Source organism: Magnolia sinica, chromosome 16 (assembly GCF_029962835.1).
Source record: "Magnolia sinica isolate HGM2019 chromosome 16, MsV1, whole genome shotgun sequence".
Classification (NCBI taxonomy): domain Eukaryota; kingdom Viridiplantae; phylum Streptophyta; class Magnoliopsida; order Magnoliales; family Magnoliaceae; genus Magnolia; species Magnolia sinica.
The window spans coordinates 68,054,723-68,061,225 of record NC_080588.1 but is presented as its reverse complement, the minus strand read 5'-3'; positions in this window follow the sequence as shown (position 1 = coordinate 68,061,225).

Sequence of the window (6,503 nt, the reverse complement as noted above, 5' to 3'; positions counted from 1 at the left end):
GGAATATCTTAGTTGATGGATCACCATCATTTTTTAAGAGGGGCAGAGAACGGTCACAGCCCATTGATTAAAGCTGACCCCTGTCAGCTCTGATAAAGATGTCTCAAATCCCACATTAAAAGTCCCAAGGGACCCTTCTCCATGCGGACATGCACACGTTTATGGTCATCCCACGCGTGGACCACCTGATTTTATTGGGCCATGGCTTATATGATGCATGCCTAAATCTTGCACCGTTGCCGATGGACATTCTAGATCATATTCATGAACAGACGTGGCCCCACCATGGAATGTAGACGCGGATTGCGTCCTACCCCCGCCCGGGTGGTAATCCGTCTAGGCAGGGCTCTGTGGGGCCCACAGTGATGTAAGTATTTTATCAACGCCGTTCATCGATTTTCTCGTATCATTTTAAGGTATGATCGTAAAAATGAAGTAGGTCTACAGCTCCAGTGGGCCACACGAAAGGAAGTTGGTGTGATAATGACAACCACCGTTGAGACCTTTCCAAGGGCCACCGTAATGTTTTTTTTTTTTTACCTTCCAACCTATTAATAAGATCATGTGGACGTGGATGAAGTGAAAAAACATACATCAGCTTGATCCGAAACTTCTCCAGCTCCCAAGAAGTTTTTAATGGTGGAAGTTCAATCCCCCCTTTGTGGTCCACCTAATCTCTATACCTATGTCATTTTTTGTCGAATACCTTAAAATGAGATGAGAAAAGCGATGAACGGCTTTGATAAAATACTTACATCACTTTGGGCCCCACAGAGCCCTGCCTGGACGGATTACCACGCGGGCGGGGTAGTACGCAATCGGCGTCCATGGAAAGTACTAGAAAATTAGTGTCAGGAATATGGTAAAAGAAGGCGGAAATGGATTGGCTACTCCCTACCATCAGCCAATAACTTATGGTCGGTGCTATGTGGGCCCCAAAATGATGTATGTGTTTCATCCATTCCTCCCATCTAGTTTTATAGATCATTTTATGGTATGATACCAACAATGAGGTATATCCCAAACTCAAGTGAACCACATTATAGAAACAGTGTTGAATGAATGTCGACCATTATAAACTTTTTGGGGGCCATAAAAGTTTTGGATCAATCTGATGTTTGTTTTTTCCCTTCATCTGGGTCTGTATGACCTAATCAACATATTGCATGTCAAATAAACAGTGCATTGGGCCTTAGGAAGATTTTAATGGTGAATATCCAATCACCATTGTTTTCCTGTGGTGTTTTCCCACGGAGATTTATATCCCTCTCATTTTTCGGATCAAGTACTAAAATGATCTGTAAAAATGGATGAATGGCATGGATGAAACATATACATCATGCTGTGGCCCACAAAGCACCGACGACAGCCACCGGGCCAGTGGCAGGGGCAGTAGCCAACCCATTTCCGAAGAGGCCACACACATGATCGTAATAAGTAAATTTAGACCGACCAATTTATGGCCGGTTTTTCTCCCACAAAAGATCAACACCATCAATGGGAATTTTTACAACATACTGCCTCACTGATGCAGTTATTTATGTTTATATCTACATCCAAGTACCCTTTTGAAAAAAAATAAAGTTTTTAATAAAGCTCATCCTGTATAAGAAAATAATAATACGTAGTTATCATTAGAGTACCTTCTCTTAAATTTTGTAGTTGGGAGCAAGGGTCAGTCACGCGAGCAAAGGCATCAATAGCCTAGGTAGGCCCCACCCTAATATTTATGCTAAATCTACCCTAACATACGGTGCATCACAGGTCATGATTGTCCATTTCCAGTCATTTATTATTGGTGTAATTTGAAAAAAAAATACTTTTAGCAAACCTCTTACAAAAGTGACAACGCGTTTTGCAGCTACGGTAGGTCGTTATAAAGATAAACTAATAAAACACTTTTTTTTTTAAACTGCTAATAATAATAATTTATTAACATGCCTATTGTCACGGGAAGAAATGGACCGAAAGGTTAGGCCAGAACCTAACAAGCTCGGTCAAGTGAAAAGATGACACGGGGCTTGGATTCCATAAGGACATATTTCTTACTCTTGGTCCGTGATAGAGTAACATGCTCACAAGAGTACTACTTCCGTTAGATCCAAGATCTCCAGAGTTCTTTAGGAATATCTCACTCCGATGCCTGACTAAAGAGACAGGTTGCCATAGCGCAGGTCGGCATGCCACTCCCAAATCAGGTCGGCCAAGACCACCTCGGTCTCCCATTGCACATCATTAATGACTTCAAAAAATTAGATCGGAGACGAGAAATCTGCATGAGGTCTTCTTCAAGAATCTTGGAGGATATCTGCGACACACTCGAACTCCTGAGATCTTCACCAAGGATTTCGGAAGATCTTCCTACTAATCTAGAGTCTTCCTTATTTGTTTCTTGTGTAGATAAGTGGGCCTAGAAGGTGCTAACTAGATTTATGCATTAACACATACTTTTTGGGAAAAATTATACTTAAGCACCTATATTTATGTCATAATAACATTTATCTGGCCACCCATTAATTATTTAATTAACCATAACCTAAGAATTTTATAACACTTTCTTTTATCTAAATGAAAAATAAATAAATACCCTTCTTATTCAGGCCTGTTGTTGTCCACTTGAGTTCTAGAACAAGGATTCTTGGAACAACCCTTTATCTCGGTGTTTTGTGTCAAATGAATGGTCTTGATGGTATGTATAAACAATGGTAGCACTACACTCAACTAATGAGTGTCCCATCCCAATGTAACCAATTCAAAAAAATCTAGTTGGGTCTCACCATAGAAACAATGTAATATTCCTAAAACCTCCTGTTGACCCACATGAGTTTAAGAACAGTTATTTTTGGAACATCCCTTCATCCAGGTGTTGTGTCAGATGAAAGATTTTAATGGCACGTGTATACTGTGATGGGCCATGTGCAACTAATGGTAGGTGTCTCATCCCAACTCTTCTTTACAATGTTGACCATCTAAATTTTGTATTCCAGAGATGAATGTGAGAGAGCCTTTTGAACAAATCTCTCGCTGCATCCATGCCTTGAAAAGGGGAATTTGTACTGATATTGGGAAAGAATGGGACGACTTATGTGCCTTTTATGCTTGGGTTGGAGTGCAAATGAGAGAGAGAGAGAGAGAGATATGAACGTTGGATATAGGTTTGATCACGGAAATCCCTTCAAAGAGGGGGTTTGAAATCCAGAGTAGAAGTTATAGAATATATCTAAAATCTTTCCAAAAGTTGCATGTGTAACATGTGTGTCACTGGGCTACTAATTTATTGGTCACCTGGCCTACTTATAATATTTTAAAACAATCATATTATTAACTACATCACTATAATTACTTTAATATGATAATATGCACTGTCCAAACATTATCCATGTAAATCAACTGTTAAAACTCGTTGGTAAATTACTCAGATGTAATCCTATACTCGTGGCCCATCCAATAATTAAAACTTCATTAATGTTGGTGTGATAATGACACCCACCGTTGAGACCTTTCTAAGGGTTACCTTAATGTTTTTTTTACCATCCAACCTATTAATAAGTTCATGCAGACGTGGATGAAGTGAAAAAACAAATATCAGCTTGATCCGAAACTTCTCCAGCTCCCAAGAAGTTTTTAATGGTGGAAGTTCAATCCCCACTTTGTGGTCCACTTAATCTCTGTACTTATGTCGTTTTTTCGCATAACCTAAAATGATTTGAGAAAAGCGATGAACGGAGTTGATAAAATACTTACATCACTGTGGCCCCCACAGAGCTCCGCCTGGACGGATTACCACCCGGGCGGGGTAGTACGCAATCGGCGTCCATGGAAGGTACTAGAAAATTAGTGTCAGGAATATGGTAAGAGAAGGCGGAAATGGATTGGCTACTCCCTCCCATCAGCCGAGAACTTATGGTCGGTGGTGCTATGTGGGACTCAAAATGATGTATGTGTTTCATCCATTCCGCCCATCTAGTTTTCTAGATCATTTTACATAATGATACCAAAAATGAGATATATCCCTATCTCAAGTGGACCACATTACAGGAAACAGTGTTGAATGAATGTCGACCATTATAAACTTTTTAGGGGCCATAAAAGTTGTGGATCAATCTTATCTTTGTTTTTCCCCTTCATCTGGGTCTGTATGACTTAATCAACAGATTGGATGTCAAATAAACAGTCCATTAGGCCTTAGGAGGATTTTAATGATGGATATCCAATCACCATTGTTTTCCTGTGGTGTGTTCCAACGGAGATTTATATCCCTCTCATTATCCGGATCAACTCTAAAATGATCCGTAAAAATGGATGAATGGCATGGATGAAACACATACATCATGGTGTGGCCCACAGAGCACCGACCATCAGCCATCGGTCTAGTGGCGGGTCTAGTGGCGGGGGGAGTAGCCAACCCATTTCCGAAGAGGCCACACACATGATCGTAATAAGTAAATTTAGACCAACCAATTTACGGCCAGTTTTTCTCCCACAAAAGATCAACACCATCAATGGGAATTTTTACAACATACTGCCTCACTGATGCAGTTATTTATGTTTATATCTACATTCAAGTATCCTTTTGGACAAAAATAAAGTTCTTAATAAAGCTCATCCCGTATAAAAAAATAATAACATGTAGTTATCATTGGAGTACCTTCTTTTAAATTTTTTAGCTGGAAGCAAGGGTCAGTCACGCGAGCAAAGGCATCAATAGCGTATGTAGGCCCCACCCTAATATTTATGCCAAATCAACCCTAACATACGGTGCATCACAAGTAATGATTGTCCACTTCCAGTCATTTATTATTGGTGTAATTTGAAAAATAAATAACGCGTTTTGCGGCTATGGTAGGTCGTACGTTATAAAGAGACTAATAAAACACTTTCTTTTTTAATGCTATTACTAATGATTTATTAACATACCTGTTCTCACGGGAAAAATGGACCGACTTATGGTGAAAGGTTAGGTTAGAACTTAACAAGCTCGGTCAAGTGAAAAGATGACACTAGGCTTGGATTCCACAAGAACCTATTTCCTATTCTTAGTCCGTGACAGAGTAACATGCTCACAAGAGCACTACTTCCGTGAGATCTAAGATCTTTGAGTTCTTCAGGAATATCTTGCCCTGTGCCCGACTAAAGAGATAGGTTGGCATAGCACAGGTTGGCACGCCACTCCCAAATTAGGTCTGCCAAGACCACCTTGGTCTCTCATTGCACGTCTTTAATAATCTTAGATAATTAAATCGGAGACAAGAGAAATCCGTCCGAAGTCTTCTCCAAGGATCTTGGAGGATATCTGCTATACGCTCGGACCCCTGAGAACTTCGCTAAGGATCTCGGAAGATCTTCCTACTAATCTAGAGTCTTCCTTGTCCGTTCCTTATACCGATAAGTAGGTCTAGAAGGGGATAATCAAATTTATGCATTAACACGTACTTTTTGGGGAAAATTATAGTTAAGCACCTATATTTATGTCATAATAACATTATTTAATTAACCATAACCTAAGAATTTTATAACACTTTCTTTTATCTAAATGAAAAAAATAAATACCCTCATTATTAAAACCTGTTGTTGTCCACCTGAGTTCTTGAACAAGGATTCTTGGAACAACCCTTTATCTTGGTGTTTTGTGTCAAATGAATGGTCTTGATGGTATGTATAAACAATGGTAGCTCTACACTCAACTAATGATGAGTGTCCCATCCCAATGTAACCGATCCAAAAAAATCTAGTTGGGTCTCACCATAGGATCAACGTTATATTCCTAAAACCTGCTGTTGGCCCACATGAGTTTAAGAACAGTGATTTTTGGAACATCCCTTCATCTTGGTGTTGTGTCAGATGAAAGATTTTGATGGTATGTGTATACTGTGATGGGCCCATGTGCGACTAACGGTGGGTATCTCATCCCAACTCTTCTATGCAATGTTGACCATCTAAATTTTGTGTTCGAGAGATGAATGTTAGAGAGCCGTTGGAACAAATCTCTCACTGCATCCATGCCTTGACAAGGGGAATTTGCGCTGATATTGGGAAGTATTGGGAGGATTTCTGTGCCTTTTATGCTAGGGTTGTAGTGCAAATGAGGGGAGAAAGAGAGAGAGAGAGAGATATGAACCTTGGACATAGGTTTGATCACAGAAATCCCCTCAAAGAGGGGGTTTGAAATCTTATCTAAAATCCTTTCAAAAGTTGCATGTGTAACATGTGTGTAACTGGGCTACTAATTTATTGGTCACATGGCGTACTTATAATATTTCAAAACAATCATATTATTAACTGCATCACTATAATTACTTTAATAGGATAATATGCACTGTCCAAACATTATCCATGTAAATCAACACTTAAAAATCGTTGGCCATCCGATAATTAGAACTTCATTATTTTCGAGCAAAGTATATATTTCAAAAAACTTATTATAACCATTGTGTCAAACATCACATACGTACACTAATTAGAGATATTAAAATTGATTTAGTAATTAAATTCAAACCCCTGGA